Below are 15,015 nucleotides of genomic sequence, written 5' to 3'. Positions count from 1 at the left end.
TGAAATCACTAAAATAATCCAGAATGAGGGGTGGCAGGAAAGTTTGTTGGTTCTTCTGGGCTCCGGCCACCCTTCTGTTACTTGCTCTTTAAGATGCTTTCCCCACCCCTTGAGAAAATTAATGCAGCCTCATGACTCTGCTCTGGACCTCCCAGCAGAGTCTGAAGACAGAAGACCCACAGCTTGCTTTATCCTTTGGTTTCTCCAAAGCCCTTCTCTCTAGTAAATAGAGCAACAATTTGTCTTCACAAGGCTGAAGAATACAAGTCATCAAAAGTGAAGCAGCTCAACAAAGGTTAGACACATAACAAACTAAAAAGTGGGTTCTTCCAAGTTACAGGCTCTAAGTCTAAACTTCTATAAGAAGCTCAAAAGCCAAGTATTGGCCTGGACCCATTCATACCAGCTATGTATTTAGAAGCAGAACTAATTTAAGTCTGTCAAAAGTTTTCCAGAGAATGTTACGGATCGTTCTAAATGAACAAGAAGTGTTTTCCTCTTATGCATCATTATAAGGTGATATAATTAAAACCTTTATAATTTACATTTTAATATGTTTCTGCTGAACTTGGATCCCCATGATTCATTTACCTTTCTTATACAAAATTTGGAATTTGACAAAATGTAAAATTGTCCATCCAATCCTTTAGAGAAGAAAGTTTGATTAACAATGCCCATTCTTGAATAAATCAGAGAGGGAGATAAACCATGAGAGACTCTGGACTCTGGGAAACAAACTGGGGGGTTACAGAATGGAGGGGGTGGGGGGACGGGGTAACTGGTGATGGGCATGTGTTGTGGTGAGCATGGGTGTTAAACGCAACTAATGATTCATTGAACACTATATCAAAAACTAATGGGGGCACCTGGATGGCTCAGTCGTTAAGCGTCTGCCTTCGGCTCAGGTCATGATCTCAGGATCCTGGGATCGAGCCCTACATCGGGCTCCCTGCTCAGCGGGGAGCCCGCTTCTCCCTCTCCCACTCCCCCTGCTTGTGTTCCCTCTCTTGCTGTGTCTCTCTCTGTCAAATAAATAAATAAAATCTTAAAAAAAAAAAACTAATGATGTACTATATGTCGGCTAATTGAATATAATGAAAAAAAAAAAGAAAAAAAACCATTCCCATTCTCTTCTATACTACCAGACAGATACAATGATGATTATAATTGCTTCTATTAACAATTTTGTTAATAAGATGCCCGATATTTTGAGCATTTAGCATGATCTAGGTACTATAACCGTTCCAGGCGGACATGGTTTTCTGTAATTCTAACCAAACATGAAAATCAAATCAATTTATACATAAGGAAATTGAATCTAAAAGCTTAAGAAATTTGCCCAAGTATACACAGTAAGAAAATTTGAAATCAGATCATCAAAGCCAACGGCCACTCTTTCTGTTAGACTTCATAACTGCCACACTCACCTTTAGCATACAGCTGATAATGCAATGTTCTGAGGTGGAACCTTAGAGACGTTGCTCCCATCGAAGCAACTGGGTCTATGCTCTGCACCCATGAATGTTCCAGGTGATCCCTAGGTAACAGCGAGCACAGCCTGGAAGCATGGCAGTCACACAGAATGGGGAGTCAGGGAAATGGGTTAGAGTCAGTATCTTGAGCAAACTCATTGAGACAATTTTCTGTCCCGGTAATGAGACCTCAAAGTATGACTACACGATGCAAGTTTTAAGAGGAAAGAAGATATTTAGAGAGAAATTAATGCACCTAATAACAGTTTGTGGACATTTGGCAATATTAAAAAAAAACTTAGCTTAGCACTAGGAATTTATAATTGTTTGAATGCCCATTAACTTCCACCCAAGCAACAGATAGAGAAAGTTGAAGATGGACAGGTAGCCACCAGCAAAGGGTGAGTGAAGAAAGATGACACAGCAGTAAGAGGAGAGAACTTTTAGATGCAAGTAGGGAATGACGCTTTCCCAAACTTCACAAACTTTGCTGTGGTTTCCATGAAATTCCAAGCATCAACCCATATTTCCGCATTGGTCATGTTGCAAGAAATATATAAAAAATTTTCCAGAGCTGCTTCTCAAATTATATTTTCACTTGACAATTAAAATTAAATTATTTTATACATTTCCCTTAACACTTCATCATCAAGATGGGGAGACACTAAGTGCTGAGATCAGGAACAAGGCATGGATGTCTCTTCTTACTGCTCTTACTCAATATCGTTCCGGAAATCCTACTTAGTGCAGTAAGACAAGAACAGTTAACAAAACATATACAGAATGGGAAGGAAGAAATAACACTCTCGTTGTTTGCAGGTGACACGATTGTTTATGTAGAAAATCCCAAAGAAACCGCAACTAAAAACCCTGTGACTAATAAATAACACTGAAGTTGTCAAATACAGGGTTAATATACAAAAGTCAATTGCTATCAACTAAAGCAGAAATGACAACTAGAACTTAAAACTAAAAGCACAATATGATTTACATTAGTACCAAAACCATGAAATATTCAGGTATAAATCTAACCAAATATCTATAACAGTTATACTCAGAAAATTACAAAACTTGGATAAAAGTAATCAAAGAATATTTAAATGAATGGAGAGATATTTATCCATCATGGTCATAGATAGGGAATTCAAATTGTCAAAATGTCCTTTCTTTTCAACTTGATCTATAGATTGAATGCAGTTCCAACCAAAATCCAAAAAAAAATTTTTTTTTGGATATCAGCAAACAGATTCTGAAGTTCATATGGAAAGGCAAAATATTTAGAAGAGTCAACATAACGCTAAAGTACAAATTTGGAAGCCTGACACTCCCCAACTTCAGAACTTAATAGAAAAAACTAAGTTAATCAAAACAGTGTGGTATTGGTGAAAAAAATAGACAAATAGATCAAGGGCACAGGATACAGAGCCCCCAAACAGACCCACACAAATATACTCAGTTGATCTTTGACAAAAGAGAACAGCAACTCCATGGAGAAAGAAGAGTCTTTCCAGCCAATGGTGCTGGAGAAAGGGGACATCCACATGCAAAAAAAATGAAGTCAGATGAAGACTTTATACTTTTTACAAAATTCACTCATAATGTATCATAGACCTATATGTAAAATTCAAAATTATACAACTTCTAGAAGATAACAGAGGGAAAAACAAATCTAGGTGACTTCAGTTTTGGTGATGACTTTTTAGATACAACACCCACATCCTAATCCATGACAAAAATATTTGTAAGTTTGACTTCACTAAATGTAAAACCCTCCACTCAGTGAAAGACCCCATCGAGAGACTGAGAAGACAAGCTGCCCACAAGGAGAAAATATTTGCAACACGTATATCTGATAATTGTACCAAAAGTATCCAATGTTTCAAAAACTCAATTGACAAGACACTTCACCAAAGGATTTGCTAATGGTGATCCAACAGATGAAAAGATGTTCCATATTATAGGTCATTAAGAAATTGCGGATTCAAGCTATAATGTGAAAGCAGTCCACATCTAGTAGAACGGCAAAAATGCAAAAGACTGCCAGCACCAAATGCTGGTGTGGATATGGAGCAACAGTAGTGCTCATCCATTGCTGGTGGGAACGCAACCTGGGGCAGGCCTTTTGGAAGACAGGTTAGCAGTTTCTTACAGAACTAAACGTAATGTTACCATTCCATCCAGAGGTTGAGCTCCGTGATATTTACCCAAATGAGTTGAAAACCTGCATCCACACAAAAATCTCCATACAGATGTTTATAGCAACTTTATTCATAATTGCCCAAAGTTGGAAGCAACCGAGATGCCCTTCAGGAGGTGAGTGGATAAGCAAAATCCATACACTGGATTATTGCTCCATGATACAAAGAAGTGAGCTGTCAAGCCACGGAAAGCCATGGAGAACATTTACGTGCATGTTACTAAGTGAAAGAGCCAATCTGAAAAGTCTGCCTTCTGTTTGAGTCTAACTATATGACATTCTAAAGCAATAAAACTATGGAGACAGTGGAAAGACGGGAGATTGCCAGGGACTCGGGGGGGGGGGGCGGCGGGAGGGATGAACAGGCGGAGTGCAGGAGTTTTAGGCCGTGAAATTACTCTGTATGATATAGGGGTGGACGCATGACATCCTACATTAGTCAGAACTTGTAGAACTATTCAAGCCACAGAATGAGCTGTGATGTGAATTATGGACTTCAGTGAACGATGACATATCAGTATCAGTTCATTAATTTTTTTAAATGTATTTATTTATTTTAGAGAGAGAGAGCGAGCATGTGCGTGGTGGGGGTGGGTAGGAACAGAGGGAGGGGGACAAGCAGACTCTGTGCTGAGTGCGGAACCCAATGCAGAGCTCCCTCCCAGGACCCCAAGATCATGACCTGAGCAGAAGTCAGGAGTTGGATGGTTAACCAACTGAGCCACCCAGGTGCCCCAAGTATACATTTATTTTTTAAATAAAATGAAACAGCAAATGCAAGAAAAATTATGACGGCATTAATATCCACTGTGTAATAATATCCACTGTTTGATATTAAAAAAAAAAAACTACTGCATTTGGAAATGACAAATGGGCAAGGTGTCTGTATCTGAGAATCTGGAATAATATGGGGGCCGGGCTAATGAAGCTGAGGCTCTTTCACTAAGGCACATAAAAAAGCTTCCTAAATTAGAACAGAAATTAATTTATAGCACATATATATATATTTTGTAATTTAAGAGAGGGAGTGAGGGGGAGGGGCAGAGGGAGAGAGAATCCTAAGCAGGCTCCACGACCAGTATGGAGCCTGACTCAGGGCTTGATCTCACGACGCTGAGACCATAACCTGAGCTGAAATCAAGAGTGGGATGCTTAACCAACTGAGCCACCCAGGAACTACTTGCTAGAGCTTTCAAAACAAACATCATGTTTATCATAAGATACATCAATTGCAAAGTGTACAGTGGGTGTTCAAGAACCAGTAGTTGTTACTATTAAGGAAAAAAGTTAAGGTTTACCTAAAAGGATAAAAGTAGGATATATGAGAAAGAATGGTATAGAGAAAAAACTCAAGGCAGTTTTTGAGAATTTTCCTTATTTGAAGAAACTCGCCTGTTTTCAAATGAATAAACATGTCTGCGACTAGGAAAGAATCTGGCACGTGTTAGACACTCAAAGAAGTGCTGAGTGAATCAGTGAGTCATGATCGGAACACATAGTAAGAAATACCGGGGCTCCTGGGTGGCTCAGTCGGTTAAACGTCTGCCTTCAGCTCAGGTCATGATCCCTGGGTCCTGGGACTGAGCCCCGCATCGGGCTCCCTGCTCAGCGGGGAGCCTGCTTCTCCCTCTCCCTCTGCCCTTCCCCACTGCTCATGCTCTCTTTCTCTCTCTCTGTCCAATAAATACATAAAATCTTAAAAACAGAAATATAGGGCGCCTGGGTGGCTCAGTTGGTTAAGCGACTGCCTTTGGCTCGGGTCATGATCCTGGAGTCCCGGGATCGAGTCCCACATTGGGCTCCCTGCTCAGCAGGGAGTCTGCTTCTCCCTCTGACCCTCTTCCCTCTCGTGCTCTCTATCTCTCATTCTCTCTCTCAAATAAATAAATGAAATCTTTAAAAGAAAAAAAGAAATATAAACATAAGTGAATGCGGGTGTGCCTCTATACATGCATGTGTGACCTATGTGTACCACGTGCACGTGTGTGCATTTTGCACAGACTGCACAGACTGCAGAACATCACCACCAAAGCAGAAACTCAAAACATAAAATAGAGAAAAGGCAGATCACCTCCCCTCTCCCCAAAAAGAGTGTTAGACCGGCAGTGGCCTTGGCTTCAAGCAGAGATCGATTTAAGAAGGCAACAGAAGGCCAGCCGGTGTCAAAGTGAGAAAAAGCAGCTGGTCATTGAACTAAGTCATCATTCAAGATTACGTGCAAAAGAAATAATTTTTTTTAAAGAAAGGACTGAGCAAGGTCAACATCATTGTGGAGGGAGCTAGAAGAGGACCGGAAGGGAATCTCGTCCTGAGTTGAAAGAACCCATGAGCTCATTCATTTCTGAATAGATCGCTAAGTCTAAATAAAGCATTGATTGAAAGTGTGTCTTTATGTGCAAACCTGTTGTCCAGAGTGGGTTTATGTATCAGCAGCACCTTCCCACCACAGACAAGTCGGCCCCTGGCAACTCGCTTCCTGGCCCAGCCACCAAGGGCGGGCCACGGTTATTTTCTGCCTTGACAATTAAGCTCACATAGTTAGGCAAGCATTTAAACTCAAATATTTCATATCACAATCACTGCAAAAATAGCATGGAATATTTCAGAACAGTGCTTCATGTAAAGCATGTTTCCTCTTTGTGAGTTTAGGAACTTATTTTGGGCTCATCAAGCACTGGGGTCGGTTCCAGGGGACTTGGAGACACGGCTCATACCCAACAGTAAATCAGCGGCCAGGAAAGATGAAAGAGTAAAAGAAGAAAAACTAACAATAATTTGTATGGAAATACCAATTTTGAGTGAACTAATAGTATTTAGTTTTAAATTTCCTTTAAAGCTGTGGGAAAAAATAAATGCTGCAAGAAATCGTAGCTATAAATAAAGGTTCATTTGAACTCGGCTGTCCCATTTCTTTGGATTTACCTCGGGCCACTTCTGATTTCCATTCAAAGCTACTCCCAGAAAAGCTTCACACAAGCAGCCTGCACATGTGGGTTCTCAGCTCACGGCTTGCACGTTGCACTGAGAATGGCTACGGGAACTGAGGACAGACCCACGAAGGGAATAAGCTCGCCAGCCAGTGTTGGCCCGCAGGACCGCCTCAGATCTTGGGTTTTAGGGATGGGTGCGCCCAGTGCTCTCGGAGTACCTGCACCATTACTGAGATTTATGCAGACCCGGCAGAGCTGGGGGCGGGGTCTGGGGGCTGCAGACCCGGCACTGCTGGGGGAGGGGGCGGGGTCCAGGGTTCAGACTGGGCACTGCCGGGGGCGGGGCCACAGTCTTTACAGCACACTGTTGGAGAGGTAAGGTGTGTCCCAGATGGACCTCGCTTCTGCCTCAACTCTGACGTCTGATCTCAGATCGGGCATCACCGCCCACCTTGCCGGACAAATCCCCTGTCCCTGGGATGAAACTAAGGGCACACCTGTTCACAAGCGGACTGCAAAACTCATGCTTTTCCAGTGTCTAGGAACTTAGCACACCCCTCCCCATCGCTCTGGGAGGTGGCTGCCCAGTATTGTCTTAATCTCCTTTTCTATATAGCTGAGTAATTCTCTGTGAGCTTTAGGACAGACTTCTGAATGCACGGTGTGAACATCCCACATATGTTATAAATGCAGGCTGGACACTTGAACAAATAGTTTTGAACAAATAAAGCCTGTGCTGCACATGTAAAGGAGAATGTGTTTCTTCACTTCGTCAGTCTTTCGGAAAAAATCTCCTCGAAGGAAAACGCTTTCCTTGGTGCCGTTGGGAGAGTCGTGTGCAAAACCATCCTGATCTCACTGGGATTTCATGACGTATTAATTTACACGTCTATGAGTAAATTTATACCTAAGTTATCCTTCAGTTGTGCTGGTGTTGATAATGTTGGCAGATGGGGCAAGGGAGAGGCACGTGTGGAGGTAAAGTGATGGGGGGTTGCTAATTAAAGGGGCCAACAGGTATGGTGTCTAAGTAAAGACCCTTGGGAGGACTATCCATGAAGGAAGGAAAGAAGCAGAAAATATGTCTTGGAGGGAAGTTTTGAAGCAGAACACAAGGGCAGGGCCTACAGATGCCACTGAACGACTTGATAATAAACAGCAAAGGGTCTGGAAATGAACCTGGCTCATGGGAGCCATGCAACGGAGTGTGTTAGCGGCCCCTGTGAGAAAGAGGAGGTCCAAGAGCAGAACAACGCCCCACACTGGGAAGGTGCACCAGAGGACATGCCCACAAAACCCACCTGAGAAACAGGGAAAAGGGATAAAAGTGTATTTCAAGGTCCAAAAGATTCGAGGTCATAAAACTGGACTAAAAGATTTGCAAGAAGATACAACAGCACACCAAGATTTTTGCAGGGGGGGGGAATAGAAAATCATTTCAGAAAACATGAGGAGTACAAGAATAAATAAACTCTTGGATATCAAAGGACTTACAAGACAGCAGATAGAAAGAACGACAGTTCTGAAAGTCAAGAGGAAGGACTACTGATTATGGCCAAGTGAGAAACAAGGATCCTCTCCCCCAAAACCCACTATAAATCTGGACAGGATTGAAAAGCAAAACAAACAAAACAAAAAACCTTTCAGCGTCTTGGAAATCAACCAAAACATAAACAAATTTTGAATTTATGGTAACCACAAAAATTCCTTCTGATAAAAGGATTTTGGAATTTCTGGTAAGCGATTCCCCAGATTCCATACATTGCTAGAAGGATCACAGCACCCAGGAAGAGCAGCAGAGGGTGAGGTAACGGGTCATGGGGCTGGGGAGGAGGTTCTGCACCCTTGTCTTCTCTCCACTCTCCTGGGGTCTAGCACGGTCCCTCCTGGGACAGCGTGTCCCCCAACCAGGGGGCCCCCAATCCCCACCCTATTCTAGGGGTGCACAAAGATCAGTTTAATTAGCATAAGAAAGATAGTGCTAGCATCCAAGAAATCCCATGGGCTTTTGGAGCTCTGTGCCAGGAACCAGGGACGAGGCCCAGATATGTCCTCCTTCCGCCGCAAATACGCTTGTTGATAATACCACAAGGAGAGAGAGAGAGAGAGAATGGAACTGTACTAAAGTTTCTGTATTTTACCAGAAGTAAGTTAGCATTATTTTGAAGTCACTTGTGAGGAGTTAGGAATCATACTGCGATCCCCAGAGCAATCTCTAAGAAAACAATTCCAGAAACATAGTTTTAAAAAAAGAGGAATTAGGGGCGCCTGGGTGGCTCAGTTGGTTAAGTGACTACCTTCGGCTCAGGTCATGATCCTGGAGTCCCGGGATCGAGTCCCACATCGGGCTCCCTGCTCAGCGGGAAGTCTGCTTCTCCCTCTGACCCTCTTCCTTCTCGTGCTCTCTATCTCTCATTCTCTCTCTCTCAAATAAATAAATAAAATCTTTAAAAAAAAATAAATAAAAAAATAAAAAAAATAAAAAAAGAGGAATTAAAATGGCATGCTAAGAAATTGCGTAACCCAAGGGGCATCTGGGTGGTGCAGTCAGTCGAGCGTCTGACTTTTGATTTTGGCTCAGGTCATGGTCTCAGGGTCGTGGGATCGAGTCCCGTGTCCAGCTCCGTGCTTAGCGTGGAGTCTGCTTGAGATTCTCTCTCCTTCTCCGTCTGCCCCTCCCCCTGCGGGCTCTCTCTCTCTCTCTCTCTCAAATAAATAAATAAATCTTTAAAAAAGAAAATAACTTATGTAACCCAAAAGAAAGCAAAAAAAAAAAAAAATGAAAGATCGGACTCTGTGCTATTTCCAAGATACAGACTTTGGATGCAAGGACACCAGTCGTTTGAAAGTCAAAGGATGGGAGAAGGCACGTTGGGTGTCATAGATTGAATAACAGGCTCTCAAAGCTCCCGGGTTCGGGCCCTGGAACCTGAGGCGACTACCTCACAGGGAAGCAGGTCCTCGCAGATGTCATACAAGAACTTGACCATATCCCGGATTGCCCTGGGGGGGTCCTGAACTCAATCACAAATGTCCTTACAGGACAGAGAGCCAGATTATGACACAGAGGAGAGGAGCCAATGGGACCAAGGAGGCAGAGGTGGGAGGGACCAGACCACAAGCCACGAAGTGTCAGACCCCAGAGCTGGAGCGACTCGAAACAGACTGTCCCCTCGAGCCCACACCTCGGTTTTGCCCCAGAGACAGTGGTGTCGAGCCTCTGGCTTCCAGAGCTGGGATGGAATAAATTTCCTTTGCTGTGAGCCACCAGATTTATCCAACACATTTTAGAGGCAGGACTTCCAGAGGGCTGTGGGAGCCTCTCACACGCCCTCCTCGGGGGAACAGTGCTTAGCCGGTAAAAATTACTTTTTTTAAGCCCAACCTTTTAAAGCACTTGGAAGCGGTTCTAAAGGTGCACAGCGAAAGGAGGAACTTTCATGCGCGAAAAGCTATTGCATCTTGGTAAGAGCAGTGAGGACCTGTGGCTTTTGAGCCAGGAGCCATCCCCAGCCTCCCGCTCGGAGCCGCACAAGCACCACTCTGGGGACAGGCTCCTGCTTCCCCAGCTGTGTGTTGAGGTAGAGGGGGGTCCTGGAACTGTCATTAACCTGCTGTTCTGTGCTGTGTGGACTTTCTCCCTGGCAGGCGTGGCCCAGGGGACTGGAGCTCCCTTTATCCTGCACCCCACTTGTAGGGCTGGGGCTCTCCCCAGGGGCAGCAGGCTGACGGTACCCAGCCCATCTGGCTCACGGGGTGAGACTCCGTGTTGGGAGGGGAAACCCCAAAAGATCAGGGGCCTCAGCTCCAGGATCAGTGAGCACGTTCTTGCCTGGCCCCCTTTCACCGGCGCAGAGGCCCACTGGGGAAAAGCAGACTGCAAGAACATCCCGGCGGGGACTGACTTTGTTTGGGATGGAGTGTGGGGAAGGTGGTGCCCATGGTATTATCCAAAACCGCAGAGATCTGAAGGGTGAGCAGCTGACAGGCCGGCGCTGGGGGCCAGCAGCACCCAGGGAAGTGGTCGGCCAGCTACAAATCTAACAAAGAGATCCAGAAAAAGAACTGCCCTGCAGGGGTTGAAACCAGTCTCAAAACCCGGGAGCATCCTGGCCCTGCCAAAAAACCCAACGGTAATTGGATCAGGCTGTGAAAAGTGCTGTGGAAAGCACTGTAGGATCGGCTAGCAATGCGGGGAGGCTCAGAGCCGCGAGAGGGGCAACAGAGGCAGAGGCCAGCCAGACGCTCAGCGGGGAGCCGGGGACCAGCGGAAGCCACCACATCAGGGAGTCAGAGTCCACATCATCGCCACGGTTTGGGCTCAGGCAGAAGGCTACCCCTCAGCACCATGGGGACAGACACTGGCCGCACTGGGCCAAGTCATTCAACAAGAAACACCAACAAACCTTGGGTGGGGTGTTCTCAGTGTCCGGCCTAAGGGCACTCTATCAGCTAGTGTGTCCAGTTTTCAACAAAACATGACAACAGAACAGTGGCAGGTTCTTCTTGCTTCTCATACGTCCTAGGTGGGGAACAGCAGGGGCCTTCCATCTAGAACTACCAATGGACACAGACCAAAAAAATATATATATATATAGCTCCTTAAAGTGTCCGTTTGGGGACGCCTGGGTGGCTCAGTCATTGAGCGTCTGCCTTCGGTTCAGGTCATGATCCCGGGGTCCTGGGAGCGAGCCCCGCGTCAGGCTCCCTGCTCAGCGGGGAGCCTGCTTCTCCCTCACCCACTCCCCCTGCTTGTGTTCCCTCTCGCTGTGTCTCTGTCAAATAAATAAAATCTTAAAAAAAAAAAGTAAAAATAAATAAAACGTCCGTTTGCTTTGGCTAAGGATCGGGAGAAGCGTGGTTGCTGTGGTCTGAATGTTTGTCCTTCCCCAGATTCCTCTGTTGGAGGCCGAATCATGGTATTAGCAGGTGGGGCTTTTGGGGGGCGAGTAGGTCACGCAAGTGGAGTCCTCGGAAACGGGGTTCATGTTCTCCTAAGAAAGATGGGAGAGAGACGAGCCTTTCTCCCCACTCGAGGACTCGGGGAGGGCAGCCGTCTGCAAGCTGGGAAGAGAGCCCCTCGGCGGACACCAAATCAACCGGCACCTGGGTCTTGAACTCCCAGCCTCCAGGAGTGTGAGACGTAAGTATCTGCTGTTTGACTCACCCAGGCTGGGCAGTTCTGGGACAACAGCCCCGCCGAACCACAGAATACCTTTCTGGCAACACCTGTCTGGTTCCTGCCAAATACCAGCTGAAAAGCACAGGTTCCCACCAGGTACAGGGGGCTGAACAGTTAGTCTTGCACCACCTCCACCACCCTGAGCTTTTACCTGGTGTGGATCAGTGTGGGAGGGGCCCCCATGCAAAGCCACCTCGCCCGTGATGCACTAGCTCTCCGGTTTGGTGATGGGTCCACTTGCGTTCGCCCTATTATTACAATTTTCAGCTTATGCAGGTCGCAAAAGTTGCAGATAATCATAAAACAGCTTGTGGAGGGGAAAAAAAAATCACCTGTACCTTACTATTTTCTTTCTCTCGTTCACAGTATAACTTCTTTGGGCGAAGTCTCAAGCCCTTAACTTTTAGGACAAATGGAGGCTAATCAAATGTTCTCTCTCTCAAAAAGTCCAACTCTCTGCTGCAGAAAGCCACGGTTTAAGAGGTGACTCTGGGAACAAGAGAGAGGCATTTGGCCCACTGTCCTGCTATTTCCAGACCTCTCCTTGTGATGGTGGGTGAAGCCTCGGGCTGCTCCCCAAACCACCGGGGAAGGATGATACACAGAAGAAATACACCATGAGCAAGGTATCCTGGTTACCATTTGAAAATACTATCCACCCTCTGTCTACATGCGAAGGCCAATAGTGGTATTCCTCTCTGGGGACTGGACCGCACAGCTGTGATCCGTGCCTGCTTCTTCTGATTCTCGACGCTCGTATCTTAAGCAAAGTGCATTTCTGCACGCCGCCCCAGGACCGTGGCCCTCAGGGGTAACCTGAGTTGGTCACTTTCCCTCAGGCTCCCACCCTGCCTCGGGGGATTGCAGGGGAGGTGGGCACTGGAAGGGGGAGGAGAGAATTAAAAGCCCCCAAATTGAGTGCAGGGTGCTTTTGGAAAGGGATCAGGACTCTGAAGGAAAACACAGCATGTTCTGAGGGAGGATGGGGTTGTTTAAAGAAAAGATATTACACAGAACCACGCTGTTAGCTAGATTTCAGACAGTAAGTAGATTACCAGGGAGAGATACGGGGAGAGAACATTCTGGAGATAAATCACTGAGCCTATCAGAGAGGAAGCTGATTCATTTCCTCCACTGTGTCTCATTAGTGCATCCGTAAGCACCAGTCAAGCTGGACCAGGTGCCAAGTCGAGACTCTCGGACGCTCCCATCCCGGACCCCGGTCGTAAGAAGCGGGACATCTTGCAGGGTAGGACCCGCGGGTTGCCTATCTGCCCCCTCCACCTGTCCCCCGGCGCTCTCAGACCCTCCACGCTGCAGATGCGATTCTGGGATTTTGCAGGGATGGAAGAATACCGTCCTTCCAGGGGGCCCTTGCGGCTCATTTATCCTGCAGGTCCATCGGCATCTCCGAGAGTGCTCACCAGATGCGGAACTCCCAGATGTTCTCCCTGGCCACTGCAGTCCCACAGACCACACGTGTCTCCAGAGATGTCCTCTGAACATGGGTGCTGGGCACCGAGACCCAGGTCCTGACCGAGGTGAGACCAGCACCTAGGCAACTTGGTTCACACCTGTCTTTCTCCTCAGGCTCTGCCGTGCTGATGTCGCTTCAGTAGAATGAAGTTTGAACAGGTCACATGATGGGTGGACGGCATCGAGCTTCAGTTACAGTGACGGGTGGACACAGGGCTCCCCGCACAGTCTCCGGCCACAGCTGCACACAAATGCATGCACATACCCTCTCTCTCATCCCGTGTTAGTGACTGGCAGGTGGCTCAAACACCATAAGCAACCGATTAGATATATTAGCTTTTAAAGAAAACCGTCTTTCTGCTAAAAAATGATCTTGTGGGTCTGGGTTGGGCAGGCTGTATTTAACTGAACTCATACCCTGGATGCTGACTGCTTCTCATTTCACTTTTCTGCTTCAAACCATCACCCTGGGTCCAGACAGAGCAATGGAGCCCCCACAGCCCAGCAGCCCAAAGGATGGCCTTTCTGATCCCCACTTATCCTTCCGCTCAACGCCCAATCATGGGCTAATGGCAGGTGCGTGCATGCAAAGCAGTTCTGCATTTTCTATAAACGCTGCTGATACACGTGTTCTCTACCAAGGGAAGGTCAGTCTCCTGAAAAATCTAACTAAACATCATGAACAACATAACACATATATTTTTCATTTGGGGGCTGGTCTGTCAGGATGCTCAAAGCTTTATAATGTGCATGTTTAGTTTCAAAGGCTTCCTCGGCATGGATCTTAAAGAGTCACGTGGGAGAAGGGGTCTGCATGAGAGTGTGTCATGGAGCGAGCGGGAGGATGCAGTGCGGCCGGGGCTCCAGCTGGTCCAATCCCCCTTCGCAAACGGCACTCGGAGAGACAGGAAGACGGTTTCCCCTGACGCTGGATCCCTCTGGAAAGACAGGCTCCCCTGCACGGAAGGAAGCTCATTGTGCAATGTGGAGAAATGGCGGGGACGGTGCATTTGTCATGGAGCAACTCAGCGGAAACAGGAAACAAGATGGTGCGTCTAAATGGAAAGGTCTGTTTGGGAAAATGGCAAGATCGGGTCCGGTCAGACCCACGATCATGGCTCCGAAGCGCTTCTCAAGCATGTGTGACTCAGCGTTCCTGCCGCTACAGTCAAACATCAAAGAGAACACAGCTCCCTCCTGACGGTTTCAGATAGTTGTGTTTCCCAGCCACTTTCAGACACGCCACGCTGGGCCCCGGCCAGGTTCCCCCTTGGTTGCCAAGGACCGGGTCTGTTTAGAGCGCACTTGAGTAAGATTAAACTCTGTGAACTTTATCTTGTTTACCGATCACTCAGTGAGACAACAGGCAACCAGCAGACACTGGTGACGCTGGAGGACGTGGAGGATACAGGGTTCAGGTCTGCACGCGGGGGCGTCAATGAAATGTCTGCAACAGCATGCAGCCCTCCGTGAGGGCGAGCGCCGCCGGCACCGGCAAACGTGTGCCGGGTTCCCTGCAGTCTGGTTGGAAGCCTCAGCTGGGGAACCAGCTAGCCTAGCGACATCGGCGGGGAGACCGCGCGTCTCTGCTTAGGGACTGTCTCAGGGGCAGACCCCCTCCGACGTTCTGAGAACCAAGGCTCCGGGAGCTGGAAATCAACCAGGAGATGTTACATAACCATCCTAATAGAAAATCGTCCACCCTCTGCCCAAACGCTTGCATTAATTCTAGCAGTTTTCTCGCCCATGTGGATGAAG

The sequence above is a fragment of the Callorhinus ursinus genome, unplaced genomic scaffold (assembly GCF_003265705.2).
Source record: "Callorhinus ursinus isolate GAN/ISIS: 27379988/994484 unplaced genomic scaffold, GSC_fseal_2.0 scaffold60, whole genome shotgun sequence".
Taxonomy (NCBI): Eukaryota; Metazoa; Chordata; class Mammalia; order Carnivora; family Otariidae; genus Callorhinus; species Callorhinus ursinus.
This window is presented reverse-complemented; position numbering follows the sequence as displayed.